The sequence below is a fragment of the Callithrix jacchus genome, chromosome 7, assembly GCF_049354715.1.
Source record: "Callithrix jacchus isolate 240 chromosome 7, calJac240_pri, whole genome shotgun sequence".
NCBI lineage: Eukaryota > Metazoa > Chordata > Mammalia > Primates > Cebidae > Callithrix > Callithrix jacchus.
In genome coordinates this window covers 128,985,674-129,001,814 of record NC_133508.1, presented here as the reverse complement: position 1 = coordinate 129,001,814, position 16,141 = coordinate 128,985,674, and the positions used below count along the sequence as shown (strand labels likewise).

General features: G+C 44.2%; 1 pseudogene; it reads left to right on the top strand.

Moving 5' to 3' along the window:
- The first annotated feature begins 1,942 nt into the window (after positions 1 to 1,942).
- On the top strand, positions 1,943 to 10,406 carry LOC118143141 (WD repeat-containing protein 82 pseudogene; annotated as a pseudogene).
- Positions 10,407 to 16,141: the final 5,735 nt, after the last annotated feature.

Genomic DNA, 16,141 nt, shown 5'->3' with positions numbered 1-16,141 from the left:
GGCTCACTAGAGTTAGCGTGCAAACTCGTGACATCTTTAGACCCCAGCCTGGCAGTCAGAGAGCCCAGAGTGGTTCTTCTCTTATGTGGACAAATTCTGGTAGATGTGCCCCCTGAGAAATAACCTGTGCTAACCTTGCAAAGGATCTCAGCAAGGACCAGAGGAATGTGGCACTGCACTAGGTATGAGGGAGGGAAAAAGACAATAAGATAAGTCCTGTGAGGTTCTTCTGACAGTTTGGGGAGTTGAGACACAGAAAATGCCAGATACTACATGAGAACTGTTGGACATGGTCACATCAACATCTCTGAAGCACAACTCATTATTTCTGCCCACTTATCTCTTAAGTCTCTCTCTTTGCAGACACATGTATCTATTAATAGCAGCACTATTCTCCAGTTACAAAGGCTTGAAATTTTGAAGTTGGTTTTTATTCCTATCTTTCCCTCAATACCACATCCAGTATTTACTGGGACCTGTTGATCTGGTCCTTAAATGCTACCCCATCCCGTCCAAAGACACCAGAGTAATATTCCTAATATACAGCTCTTGTATTATTCCTCTGCTCAGAATCCTTTAGGGTGCTCCAGAACATTATTTGCGGAATGAAAACCAAACTCCTTAGTTTAACATTTGTGGTCCCTTATGATCTACACTCAGCTTCCATTTCTTCCTTCTAATCCTGGTACTTTCCTACAGGAATGCGTTAACCAAGTTAGTTATTTTTTGTATTTTAATGCTTTGACATCTGGGAATTTGCTGACCCTGGGTGGCTGCCCCTTCCAGGGCTAGCCAATTCCTAGAGACCATAAACAACTTGCCCTTGAGCATAGCTTTTTTTTTTTTGAGACTGAGTTTCGCTCTTGTTACCCAGGCTGGAAGTGCAATGGTGCGATCTCGGCTCACTGCAACCTCCGCCTCCTGGGTACAGGCAATTCTCCTGCCTCAGCCTCCTGAGTAGCTGGGATTACAGGCACACACCACCATGCCCAGCTAATTTTTTTGTGTTTTTAGTAGAGACGGGGTTTCATCATATTGACCAGGATGGTCTTGATCTCTTGACCTCGTGATCCACCTGCCTCGGCCTCCCAAAGTGCTGGGATTACAGGCATGAGCCACCACGCCTGGCCCCGAGCATACCTTTCAAAGGCAAACCACCCAATCCAGAGCTCACACCTGCAAATACCTTCTCTGTTGGGCTGTCATACTTAGGACCATAATCTCTTGCCCTAGTAACTCCAGAGCCAGTTACCAGACAACTAAGGGTAGTCCCTACGCCCTTGAGCTAGCTGAAATTATTCAAAATAGTCAATCCTTAATCTGCTTAATCTGCCTTGCCTATCCTTTCCCATGGAAACCACCATAAAGGCTCTTGCTCATGTTTTCTCATTTCCTTCTGCCTCCTAACAGACTCTGGTCCTTCCCTGAGTGGCCCCCTGCGGTATGGCATGCCCGCTTCTCTTGGCATTTGTGAGTACAACTATCTTTTTGATAACAGTCATCTAATCTGCTGGCCTGGCTATACCTAAACAATAATAAAACCATTACATTTTAAAACAAGAAACCCTATGTTCCAGAGGGGTTCTTTTTACTTTCCAAAGAGGCCCCTGCTTTCCTATGCCCATGTCTTTTCCTGTGCTGTTCATCGTTCTCAGAATATACTTTCTCTGCCATGTCTGCATCTTACAATTCTATCTATCTTTCAATATATTCTTGCTGGCATCTTCTTGAATCTGTTGATAACATGTATTTAAAGATGACAGTGAGAGGTTCAAGTTGGCTTGTAATTTACCACACAGCAAGTTGAAGGTGGCATCAGGCTCAAAGCCTAGCAGACTTTCTCTGTGCCCCTCCCAATCATTCTATTGGCTTAGCTTAACTGAGTGTGTGCAACAGAAATGGGTATTAGTCAACTTGACAACAAAAGGGATTACCTAGAAGGATGCTGGGACAGCTCATAGGATTTGAGGAGCTGAAAGAGCAGAGATCAGGTGAAGTGGGAACAAGGACAGCCCTAGTGATAAGCTTTTGTTGATTTGCAGTAGCTTTGAAGGAAGAAGAAGAAGAAAAGAAGAAGAAGAAGAAGAACAGGAGGAGGAGGAAGAGGAGGAGGAGGAGAAAAATAAAAAAGATAAGCCTTTGAATCTTCCCTCAGGATCTAAGTCTTTACTGGAACTCAGCTTAAACCCACTCCCTTAAGGTTTTAAATATCTGGAAGTGACAATTTGAGGGACCCAACCTGTTAGGTATATTCCCTGGATCAATCAGCTATGGTAGGATGTGTTGGGGAGACAAGGTAGGGTCCCAGAACACTGATGTGATCACTGGGGACCACTCCTGTGTATTATAGTTTCCCCCACAAAATGCAACTGTTGAGACCTGCCAATCTGAACCCCTTAACAGCCATCCTTCTAATATATAAAATACTAAGTTCTTCTAAATAAAATGGGACAGTGGAAGGGTTAGATAGAAACAGCTCCAAAGCAAAGCTACTTTAATAGTTCAATAAATAGTCATTGAATGCTAACTCTGTGCATTCAAACTTATGCAAGATGCTGGGTGAGTAAAGGGATGAAGTTGGAATGTGAAAATCTGAAGGACCTGGCAGCTGCTCAAGGATAAGGCCCGGCATGCAAATCACGACACTGAGAGGCAGGATAATGGAAATGATGCTCCACAACCGATACAAAATGCTACAAAGTTTTACAGCATGGAGAGATTCTCTAAAATTTATATCCAGAGGAAAACCCAAAAGCTGAAGTCCAGATTTTCCTTCTTATTGCAACTTCATCATATGCTGGAAAAACTATACATGACTTCACATGCAAAGGAACACAATGTTCTTATTTCCACCTACTGCAGTCCAGCTGCTAATTCCAATGTGTGCCACCTGTTAATTGTGCAATTAGGGAAGTATTCGGTTCAGTGGACTCACGTGCCACTACTAAGCTCCTGCTTGGATGGATTGTATAAACATGGTATCTGGGAGCCGGGCGCGGCGGCTCGCGCCTGTAATCCCAGCACTTTGGGAGGCCAAGGCGGGTGGATCACGAGGTCAAGAGATCGAGACCATCCTGGTCAACATGGTGAAACCCCATCTCTACTAAAAATACAAAAAATGAATTGGGCATGGTGACGTGTGCCTGTAATCCCAGCTACTAAGGAGGCTGAGGCAGGAGAATTGCCTGAACTCAGGAGACGGAGGTTGCGGAGAGCCGAGATCGTGCCATTGCACTCCAGCCTGGGTAACAAGAGTGAAACTCCATCTCCAAAAAAAAACAAACAAAACATGGTATCTGGGAAGGAACCAAGGCTATGGTGTTGCATTATATTTGAATCCATCTCACATTGCAGTGATAAGAGTGAGAAGAATGTAAACATCTTAGTCTCACTGCGCTTATTAAAACAACTTTGCTTTATTGAGAGCACCAAGGTGCATCTCATGCCCTCTCAAGGTCAGGGAAGGTGAGTTTAGGATATGATGTGGGGGTAGGGGAATGCAATGGCTTCTTCATTTACTACCCAGCGGTTACCACAGGCACAGGAGGAGGCAGAGGTAAAAAGGATGTAGAGAAAGGGAGGGCCAGAGAAGCAAGTGGGCAAGGAAATTAAGGAAGGAGGACAGAGGACAGTATATGTTTGAGATCAGAGCAAAAGGGAAAGGAAAGAGTTCGGAGTTGTTTAACACTGTTTTCAGTGTTGAAGTTGGAAAGAATGAGTAAAAAAGAACCGGTCTTACCTTTAGCAGTAGAGAGTGAGGAGATAATCAGTTGAGTGAAGGAGAAAATGAGCCTGTTAATATTTCTGCAGGCCCACTATGCATCAGACACTGCTGCATTTTCTTCTTGGGAACTTAGGAACAGAAGCCTCCAGCATTTGTACTTGTGTGGGGTCTGGCACGTCTGCCAGGAAACTACCGACCTGCAGGAGTCCCCAAGACCGCCAACGTAGATGTCTCGTTCAACCTGAGGGAGAGAGTGTGCGGAAGTGAAAGAAAATAGAAAAGCGGAGTCTGGAGGGCTGGCTTAGGCTATGTCCAAGCAGCAATTTTATTTTTGCAATATGTTTCCTTATATACTTTTCTGAAGTCAAAGTTGTTTACACCAGATCAACGTACTTAAGTTACAGTAAGCAAGTTATGCCCACTAAGTTACGTCCAGTAAGTTAATCCCATTAAGTAGGTTATGCCCAATAAGTAGGTTACTTTCAGTAATTAGGTTACACCCAATAGATCAATGTAAGTAAGTTACAGTCACGCCCAGTAAGCTATGGGAAGTAAGTTACAGTTACGCCCTGTAAGCTATGGTAAGTAAGTTACAGTTACACCCAGTAAGTTACGGTAAGTTACCAAGTGTAAATACTTAAGTTAATATTTTACAATGAAGGTAACAAGGGTCCAAAATGAACACAATCAAGCAATAAACCATAAGAAGCCGAAAGTGGACACATTGCCTCCCAAGTCCTCATATCCATAAAGTAATGTCTGTTAATTATTTAGAATAACATAGTCCCTCTCTCTTGGTTCCTGCTTTCCCTCAGCTCGACTCCCCCAAACAGGGATCTGTGTCTGGGCTCAAGCTCACCGTATGGCGAGGCCCATTTCCCAGGGGCCTCACACGGGAGCGATCCCCACAGATTCCCTCATACTTGGAAAAACGTACAAAGATATCTCAGACATTTCCTTCTCCTTAATATATACTAGAGGCTTCTCTAGAATTTAGAATTCTAGATTTCAGTTTTCTTTTAGCCCAGTATTCAGTCTCCACCACTTGGTCAGAGGGCTTAGACCCCTTTTGTTTAGAGGTTGAACATTCACACTTACACGCAGTTGGGACGCCCTCAGTATTGGGAGAGTTGGGATGGGCAGCAGTTCACTTAGCTAGGGCCTCACAGACACTAAAGGCAGGGCCTCAAATGTAGACTTCCTAGAAATGAGGTTGTATTAGGTTGAACTACATGACATTATTGATTTTCTAGGTTAAAAAAATAGTTGAATATCAAGTTTCATGTGGCTCAACTTAATACATAGATTCATTATAAATTATGTGTTAAAGGTATTAATTTGTTAAATGAAAATATTTAAAAACTATCATTTTCAAAAACCTGCTTTGTCATTCAAAAAAATAACAGAGCTGGGCATGATGGCATGTACCTGTAATCTGAGGTACAAAGGAGGCTGAGGCAGCAGGATCACCTGAGCCCAGGCATTTGAGTCCAGCCTGGGCGACATACCAAGAGCCTGTGTCTAAAAATATATATTAAAAAAAAAAAAAAAAGTATATATATATATATATTGGGATCAGCTCGGTTTCTGCCTGTCGTCCCAAGATGGCGGACACAATGAGCCAGCGCCGTCCCTGTTGCCTCTGAGGTGGCTGTGAGGACGAACGGTCGGCGAGGCTCCACAATCCAGCCAGAAGACCGCCGTCCAAGCAGGCAGAAGAGGAGGAGGCGGCCCAACAGTTGGCCACTTTCCCCCAGCAGCCAGAGCGTCGCCCGTCTCGCCAGGGTTGGCCCCTCGGCATCCTGCCCGCCGCCGCCGCCCTGCACCGCCGCTGCCTTCCCCTGACGCCCCCAGGAAGCTGACCTACCGCGTGCTGTGGAGCTTCCGCATTGCCAAGGTGTTCTGCGAAAACTCGGACAAGATTAACTGTTTCGATTTCAGCCCCAACGACGAAACAGTCATCTCAAGCAGCGACAACGACTCCATCGTGCTCTGTGACTGCCAGGAGGGCAAACCAAAGAAAACCTGTTCAGTACCAAATATGGCGTGGACCTCATGCGGCAAACACAGTTGTTTGCTCTCACATAATCGATGATACTATTGGTTACTTCTCTTCACATGACAATAAATACATTAGATACTTTCCTGGACATAGCCAAAGGGTGGTGGCCTTGTCCATGTCACCTGCGGATGATGCTTTAATTTCTGGGTCTCTTGCTAAGACCGTTCGACTCTGGGATCTCTGGTCTCCTAACTGCAAGGGCCTCATGCATCTACAGCGGAAGCCAGTTTGTTCTTCGGATCCAGAAGGGTTAATTTTCGCTGCCGGTGTCAACTCTGAAAAGGTCAAACTTTATGACCTTTGTTCTTTCCATAAGGGGCCATTTGCTACCTTTAAGATGCAGTACGGTCGAACTTGTGAGTGGACAGGACTTCAGGTCAGCAAGGATGGCAAACTCATCCTCATTTCCACCAATGGCAGCTTCATTCCTCTACTTGAAGCATTCAAGGGAGGGGTGATGCACACGTTGGGGGGTTATGCCAACAGCAAAGCTGTCACACTACAGGCTTCGTTTACTCCAGACTCTCAGTTTATTATGATTGGTTCAGAGGATGGCAAGACCATGTCTGGAATGGAGAGAGATGTATAAAAGTAGCTGTGTTGGATGGTAAACACACAGGCCCAATTACCTGTTGGCAATTCAACCCCAAGTTCATGACTTTTGCCAGTGCATGTTCCAACATGGCCTTCTGGTTGCCCACCATTGATGCTGCTTGGCTGTTTCTGTACAGTGAGGGCAACCAGCAGGAAAAAACTCAGAGGGGACTGAGATAATAGTGAGATTGGATCATTTGACTGAGCTGGAGAATATCCTTTTAGTGGCCTTCCCATGGCTATGCTGTACATCTGTTCAAAGGAAATGATTACTTTGCTGAGTGTCTTCAGAAGACTCTCGGTGCAACAGACTCAATTGGAACTCAGCTTTTCTAGCTGTCACTGCACCAAGCTCTGGAGGAGTGCAGTGCTGGAGGAGTGACTAGACTCACGATTTGGGTACAGTGGGGCTCTCGAGACAGCTTCAGTTTGAATGTACATGCTGCTGAGGAGCCGGTGAAGTCACCAGTTCTGCACATCCCTTCTCCTACCCCTCTGAATGCTTGGGAAGCTACAGTCCTGGTTTTGACATTATCAGGCAGCTCAGTTCCCTTGCCCTCACATGCATGTCTCGTTACTGGGAGTCCCTGTGTACTTGTGGCATCATCCTGTTTCTTAGGTGCCAAGCATTTAAAGAAATGTTTTCATATATCTTGGGGTCAGAGAAAGGGACAAATACAGAAGGACCTTGCTTGCAAGAAGCCATGCAGTCAGTCACTGCAGTTAGTTGTGTGAGGCTAGGTTGTCAGGCAGGCCTCAGGCTGTAGTGTTGGGTGGGAAAAGGGCCTGAAAGGGAGGAAAGGGGGAGGGTAGCAGATGAGTTCCTAGGGCTGGAAGGTTTAGCAACAGCCTGGTGCAGTGCCCTGTCATTAAGACAAACCCATGGTCCTCCTGGATGCCTACCAAGCTTGGTTTGTACAAAAGCAAGGTGGGAGTCTATTTTTGTACATGAGACATGTCACACTTTCCAGTGGGCCAGTATTGTGAAGGGAGTCTGAATTGTTTACACTGATGCCTTCCCTGCCCACCACAGATTTTGTACATAGTCTTCAGATGATACCACCCCCTTCCCCAGTTCCAAACCAAGAGCTGCTTCTAGGCCTGTGTTACAGTTAGCCTTTTTATATATGACCTTTGATTTATGTTGTATTTTAGCACAGTGTATGCACCTTCATTTAAATACATCTGTGTACATACAGATATGCATACATGTGTACGTGTTTGCATATATCTCATCTGTAGTTTCTGAGAGTTCAGCTGAAGCAGATGGAGTCCTGCAGCCCAGGAGACAGACTGCATCCCTGCTGATGGTGTTTGCCACAAGTGTTAGTGAGTTTTCCCTATTAACGTTTTCATTTTGGAGGACTGAATGAAGCAAAGCTTATTGTGTTTGCTGTTTCCATGACACCTGAGTGAGGGTCTTGGGATGTCCCCCTGTGTTCCTCAAGCCGCACTTTTGGGTCCTCTCTGCCGTATTAGCCCCCTTTTTGCTTGGTGATGCTCTGTCTGTGCCTGTGAGTGTATGTATGATAGTCACTCTTGCATGGCTTCTGTGTCTGGCTTGTGGCATTTGGGGATAGGGTGCTGGAGCAAGAGCATTTTCAGTTTGAGGCCTCGTTGCCGATGATAGATCACTCCCGTTTACCTGGTATGTCTGCTTGCTTGCTGCTTTGCTTTGCTTTCTATCAGAAGAGGAAGGGGCTCTAGTCAGGCCCAGGCTGAGTGAAGCGAGCTGCAGCTGGCTGATGGCCTTGTTAGAGCAGAAAGAGTGGTGGGATGTCATTTTACTAAGTTCCTAAACAAACATTTATGCAGGCAACACTCCTTGCATATCCAGAAACTGAGGCACAATAAGGTTATGACTTGCTCAAGAATACATAGCTGCTAGGGAGTAAATCAAGGCATCGCAATTTCTGTTCAGCGGCAGGAATAGGTTGTGAATTGCTAGCACTTTTTCTTTTTAAATCAATTACTTTTTGACTGTTCCTTCTCAAACTGAAAGTGCAAAAGATGTACACCTTTCCCAAATGTAGGGTAGAATCTGCAGGATGCTACCCACTGCATAGCTCTGCTTTCCCAGAGAGGAAGGACATTTAGAAACTAAATGATCATAATTATTACTGCCCACCCCTGGATTTTCAGGGTAGAAAATTCACGATAATTACTAAGAGACAGTGCTTGGAACGGTGCGTTAACAGGAAAGGCTACATAACTTCACATATCTGCAACCAGAGCAGCCACAAAACATGACTTACCCAGCAGCAGGAAAAATGATTTGTATTTGAGTTCCTGTGTATCCCAAACTGAGGCACCATGTTCTTTGAAAACATGCCACCTCATTTTTTGGGCCCTGTGGTTGCAAAGCTGCCTCCTAAGTTAAGAAAGAAAGGGAAAAGATATACCTGGACGTGGGTGGAGATGATGGGGTGGGTGTTAAGGCAAAATAAAAGAAGAAATTCTGAGGGCTGGGGCTGCGTGGATTCTCTCAGCAGAGCCAGAGGTGCTCAAGCTCTCTTGGGGGTGGATGGGGAGTGGGGCAGCAGTGTTTGACACCCTCTTAGGAGTCAGGGCCAAAGCCACTGATGTGTATTTGACAGCAACACTGCACTGCTCAGCCAGAGGGATACTTAAAAAAAAATTGTTTCCCATTGCAATTATAATTACTGCTTATTAACGAAAATTTGGGAATTTTAGAAAGAATCAGTTTGCCACCCAAATGCTACCACTGTTAATCTTTTGGTGTTAAATGTTCCCCTAGACTTTTCTGTGCATAGATTTTTGGTGTGTTTACATCGTTGTTATTCTACTGTATATACAATTTTATGTCCCTTTTGTAGTTACAGTCATTTTTTTTTTCTGAGACAGAGTCTCGTTCTGTCATGAGGCTGGAGCACATTGGGGGCGATCTTGGCTTACTGCAACCTCCGTCTCCAGGATTCCAGCAATTCTCCTGCCTCAGCCTCCCAAGTAGCTGGGACTATCGGTGCATGCCACCACACCTGGCTGATGTTTGCATTTTTGGTAGAGACTGGGTTTCACCATGTTGGTCAGGCCAGTCTCGATCTCTTGATCTCGTGATTCACCCCCCTCGGCCTCCCATAGTGCTGGGATTACAAGTGTGAGCCACTATTCCTGGCCTTTTTTTTTTTTTTTTAGACAGAGTTTTGCTCTGTCACCAGGCTGGAGTGCAGTGACACAATCTTGGCTCACTGCAACCTCTGCCTCCTGGGTTCAAGCGGTTCTCCTACCTCGAAATCCCAAGTAGCTGGGACTACAGGCGCATGCCACCACACCCATCTAATTTTTGTATTTTTAGTAGAGACTGGGTTTCACCATGTTGGCCAGGATGGTCTCTCTCTCTTGACCTTGTGATCTGCCTGCCTCAGCCTCCCAAAGTGCTGGGATTACAGGTGTGAGCCACCGTGCCTAGCCCATGTTACAGTCTTCAACAGAAAAAAAAAAAAGAAAAAACACATATTGGAATCCTTTAAAAAATGGAACTGACCCAGGCCCTTCTTGACTCTGAGAGGCTCTGGCTGGAGCCATCTTCTACTTTTTCCTGGGCCCTTCACAAAGGAGGCCTCATATGTGAACATCATTTGCTGCTCAATACCCTGAGCAAAAATTAGCTGGGTGTGGTGGTGCAGGCCTATAATCCCAGCTACTCCGGAGGCTGAGGAGGAATTGCTTGAGCCTGGGAGGCAAAGGTTGCAGTGAGCTGAGATCCTGCCATTACACTCCAGCCTGGGCGACAAGAGTGAAACTCTGACTCAGACAAACAAACAAAATGACCCTGAGTAAATCTTGTGTTCTTGTTTCAAATCTGAGTATTTTTCTGTTGCATTTCAGCCCATTTCTTTCTTTCTTTCTTTCTTTTTTTTTGCCAATCAGTTTGAGCTTATGAGGTTGCTCAGGTTAGCCTTGAACTCATGACCTTGCCTTCACAAGCGCCATAACCTCCGGCGGGAGCCACTTTGGACCCCGCATTTCAGCCCATTTCTTATAGCTATCTAAATCCATATAGGTTATCCTGTTGCATATTTTTGTATATTTTATATATATATATATATATATCCTGTTGCTTTTTTTTTTTTTTTTTTGAGGCAGAGTCTTGCTGTGTCGCCAGGCGCCAGGCTGGAGTGCAATGGCGCAATCTTGGCTCACTGCAGTCTCCGCCTCCTGGGTTTAACCAATTCTCCTGCCTCAGCCTCCCGAGTAGTTGGGACTATAGGCACATGCCACCTCACCCAGCTAATTTTTGTATTTTTAGTAGAGATGGGGTTTCACCGTGTTGGCCAGGATGGTCTTGGTCTTTTGACCTCATGATCCACCTGCCTCAGCCTCCCAAAGTGCTGGGATTACAGGCAAGAACCACCATGCCCGGCTGCATATTTTTATATCACTAGATCTGTTTGGTCACCTGGTGGCTGCTCAAAAACATCTGTTTTGTCTCTTCAAACCTTCTGTGTTCTCCCAAATTCCTGCTCTGCAAGCCATGCTCAACTTCCTACAAAGTTTGATCTTAATTCTAAATTCACTCATTGAAAATTCAGATCAACATAAAACCTACTTAGCGGGCTGGGTGTGGTGGCTCATGCCTATAATCCCAGAACTTTGGAAGGCTGAGGTGGGCGGATCACCTGAGCTCAGGAGTTTGAGACCAGCCTGGCCAACATGGCAAAATGCTGTCTCTACTAAAAATGCAAACATTAGCTAGGCGTGGTGGTGGGCACCTGTAATTCCAGCTACTCGGGAGACTGAGGCAGGAGAATTGCTTGAACCCGGGAGGCAGAGGTTGCAGTGAGCCGAGATCACACACCATTCATTGCACTCCAGCCAGGGTAACAGAGCAAGACTCTGTCTAAAAAAAAAAAAAAGATCTTGGGAAGCCAAGGCAGGTGGGTCACCTGAGGTCAGGAGTTCAAGACCACCTGGCCAACATAATGAAACCCCATCTTTACTAAAAATACAAAAATTAGCTGGGCATGGTGGCATGTGCCTGTAGTCCTAGCTACTCAGGAGGCTGAGTAGTGCTCATTTTTCAACAAATATTCATTGTGGCCTGATTCTGTGCCAGGCACTGGAGATGCAATAGTGCATGAAACAGACGTAATTGTTGTCCTGGCAGTCACAATCTAGTAGGTGTTATAGAATAGAGGACTGATAATATAGTGCTATAAGTGCCACAACAGGGATGATTGGAAGCTACAAAGTCCTGGGGGAGCAAAGCCATTTCTTACCATAGGGTTGAATGTCTACTTGTACCCAGCATTGCTCAGCATGCCAGAAAAAGAGACAATGAGTCAGAGTAAACTGGGAGGCCTGTGTGAGGAGGCAACATTTGAGCAGGGTACTATACAATGAGCAGGATAGGGTCGAGGAAGGATATAGTATTCTGAACTCAGAATGAGATGTAAAATAAGACTTCCTAAAGGCAGTGATGCTGAACTGAGACCTGAAGGATGAAGAGGAGTTAGCTAGGTGAAGGAAGCTGGGGTTTGGTGGAGAAGTGCTCCAGGCAGAGGAAACAGGATATGCAAAAGCCCAGAAGAGAAGAAATAGAAGATATAAGAAATCTGTGACTAGAAAAGATGAGGGGGGTAATAGATTATTACTAGCTCTCCCTTTGTCTGGTAAAATTGTTTTACTTATGTAAGAGCCAGTTTATTTTGTCTACCTTGTTTTCCCTTCTAGCAGTATAATGTTGGGGTTCGGGGGAGCCCTGAGTTCCCCTGAGAGGACGTTTCTCCAGGTTCTTGGTCTATCATTCCCCCAAGAATGGGAGAGGAGACTACGGCGCAGTGCGCAGTAAATGCCGGACTCAAAAGTGGTTGTAGAAAGTGATTTATTTAGGTAGAGAGAAAGAGAGAGAGAAACACCTAATTTTCACACTGAGTGAGAGAAAGAAAAGCTGCTCTCACACTGAGTGAGAAGCCTTCCCAGAAGTGGGAAAACCAGAACAGGAAAGCTGCTCTCACACCGAGTGAGAGAATCCAGAAAGATCCGGGAGAGGAAAGCAGTTTCCACACTGAGTGAAAGGGAATAGAGAGATGGAGTTTAGGAGGGGAAGACAGGCTTCCACTAAAGAGTGTGGAAGGGGACTCCAGAGGGGAAATCCAGGACAGAGAAAGATGGCTTCCACAAGAGTAGAAGGGGATCCAAACATGGAGTCCAAAGGGGTGTGGAAGAAGGGAACTTTTAACCTGGGGGGAACCCACCTTCTCTAAGACCCCTGGCCAATGAAGGGAGTTCCTTGGAACTTCTGCTGTAGTGATTGACTTTGGTTCTTCCCGCGCCTGCAAAAACTTAAATTTCCTGGTTGGAGAGAGGTGGGTGGGGGCATGTTACTGGGAAGTTCTTACCCTTAAAACTATGCCCTCTGTGGACCCTGAAAGAGAACACATTCCCTCAGTAGCCTTACTGATACACCAGTCCAAACGTGTTAGGGCAGCTTCCTCACAGAACATGGCCAAAGGACCTCCTGCCATCTACTGGACAGAGAGAACATCATGATTTGCAGAAAATTAGCATTACTACAGTGTTAGGCTCACAGTATCTCAAGTAACAGCAATTTTCCACTCAATGGTTTAAAAGCCCTAATGTATTAAAACAGGTTAAGAAATATACAAGAATATTCTCAGAGAATGGTTCCCTGTAAGGTGAGATGAAGGCAAACCAGAGGAAGAAAGGAAGGAGGGAAGCTTAACAATTGGGTACTTGTGTCAGCATTGTATTTAGTGAGTATACTCTCATTCCTCCCAACAATGAGGTAGGCACATAAACCCTATTTCCAAATGAGGAAACTGCAACACACAATACAGGGAAATTGGCTGACTCTTTTATGTTATCTGCCTCTGGTCAGGATTTATTTCTGAATCAACAAATGGTGAGTAAGGAGGCATTAAAATGTTGCCCAGTTGTGACATCCATACATTAACATTTAAGACCTCAATGAAAGTACTTAAGATCCATTTCATTCTCAAGACATTGGAAGAATCTCTATCTCACTGAATAATATACACATTAGCTGGTCCCCAAAACAGAAAGAGCCTCCGATGCCACGTATATTAGAATGGACATATTTTCAAAGCTAAAAAACTGAAATGCCTTTTTTTTTTAAGACAGAGTTTCGCTCTTATGGCCCAGGCTGGAGTGCAACAGTGCAGTCTTGGCTCACTGCAACCTCTGCCCACTGGGTTCAAGTGATTCTCCTGCCTCAGCCTCCCAAGTAGCTGGGATTACAGGTATGTGCCACCACGCCTGGCTAATTTTTATTTTTTTGTAGAGACAGGGTTTCTCCATGTTGGTCAGGCTGGTCTTGAACTTCCAACCTCAGGTGATCTGCCTGCCTCGGCCTCCCAAAGTGCTGGGATTACAGGCATGAGCCACTGCGCCCGGCCCGAGAGAGACATTCTTAAAAATGCAATTTGGGGCCGGGCACGGTGGCTCAAGCCTGTAAACCCAGCACTTTGGGAGGCCGAGGCGGGTGGATCATGAGGTCAAGAGATCGAGACCATCCTGGTCAACATGGTGAAACCCCGTCTCTACTAAAAATACAAAAAATTAGCTGGGCATGGTGGTGCGTGCCTGTAATCCCAGCTATTCGGGAGGCTGAGGCAGGAGAATTGCCTGAACCCAGGAGGCAGAGGTTGCAGTGAGCCGAGATTGCGCCATTGCACTCCAGCCTGGGTAACAAGAGTGAAACTCCGTCTCAAAAAAAAAAAAAAAAAAAATGCAATTTGGATGCAGAAACATTGGCATTCTCAGAACACATCGAGTTTTTGGAATTGAAGCTGTCTCAGAAAGATCCATTTGAATAGGGTTCCACACGTATGAAGATGAATTGCATTAGCAAAGCATAATCAAATGTGTATGTTACGTTTTCCTATAGTATTTTATACATATTTACAAGTCCTTAAATGGATTTTTAAAATTGTTAAGGTGCTTCGTACACAGTAGGAGTACAAATATGACCATAATAGAAAATTGCAAATTTTTGCTCACCTCTTATACAAGGTTGTAAAAAGTTATTACAGATTAAAAGTCCACCAGCTTTTCTCCATCTTCACTGTGGTCAAAGTGATGGGAATGGAGCATCAGCAAATTGTAGTGGAGAGAAATTAGAACTAAGATGGCTGGGATGGGGGTTGCAGGGCTGAGAAGCCTTAGGACACATGACCAAAGGAAAAATGGTATAATAGTTTAGATGTTTTAAGAATGATAGGAGCTGCCCTTATAATGAGATTATTCTGGTGGAGCTTGGAAAACCCCATGGTGTCAGATTCTGGTCAACTCCTAAGTTTGGACTGAGTACCTGAGTCTCTAAATGCAGTGATGGATAATGTGGGGGGGATATATAACACAGTCTCTACTTTTCAGCAGCTTATAATCTGTGTATAGAGAAATCAAGGAGATGATCATTTGGACTGATCAGGGAAGGCTCCGTAAAGGGAAATGGGATTTCTGCTGGCCTAATAATGAATACATTTGGGATATACAGATTGGAGAGAAAGGCATTCCAAGTAATTGCGACTACAAAATCCAAAGACCCCTTTGGGGTCACTCTGAATCTAAAGCATGACATCAGAATCTTGGCTTCATTTAAATTACATTTAATGGGGAAGTGTAGTGGTCTAATGTTAAGAGATTATGTAAGAGGAATGAGGCATTTCATTTTTCTTACCATTTCGTGTCAGTCTCAATCAAATAAATTGCACTAAACTTAGGAAAACAGGCACCCTTGTTAAAAGAGGTTTTGGCCATTGTCAAGAAAGTAAATTAATTTTTTAAAACATAAAAGTGATGTGTTTCCTTTTTATGAGTATACAAGTGATATGACCATTTACCTATGGAGTTTCAAAATAAAAAATTAAAATGACAGAAAGGACACTCACAGAACACCAGGCATTCATTTCATAAACTGTGGGGAAAAGTATATTTTAACGATGCATTGTTAATACTTGCCTAAAGATTACTCTTACATATACACAGTGTGACTGCTTTTTGTTTTTTTAAATCAAAGCATTTGATTGTAGAGAAAGTGGCCAGCAAATGCCAGAAGAAATAAATTTCTATCAGGTAAAAAAGCATGAAGATGAGTGTCTAGAGAGAGTTGGAGGTGGCTGGGTTCCCCTGGCCCTGCTCTTTTTTAAGGACAGAGCAAAAATAACAATAATGTGAGACTACAGATACATCTGTTTCTGATTCATTTTCTTGGTCTTGTCCTAGCTAAAGTCATTTCTAGATCATGTGCTAGTCTTCAGAGAAGTTATGGAAGGAATTTACACAAAGGGCAAATACATAATTGAATACACATATAAAAACACATCAATAGAATGTGCATAAAGAACATGGAAAAATTCTGATTAGAAGGGAATTGATGGATCTTTCATTTTCTGATTTGTACTTCTCACTCCACAGCTGTGTTCAACTACTCTTCTGATTTCAGTTTGTCAAAAGCCCATCCCTTGATCTATCTTCTTGGTTACCTACTGGAGTAACACTGGCATACTCTAAATCTAAAACCAGAGATGTACCTATACATTACTTATTCCTTATTTTCCTTCATATGTTAAGTTTTCTAGTGCTAAGCCTGTTATTTTTCATAAAGAATTGCTTCAGTAGGGTCCAAGATAGAATCTGCTAATGGCTAAGACATGATGTGTTAAATTTGGAAGAGTAATTTTGCAGTTTATGCTTAAAGAGAAATTCGAAACCACTTACATGTTTTCTAGTCATTGTTATTGCTTTATAAAAGCCAT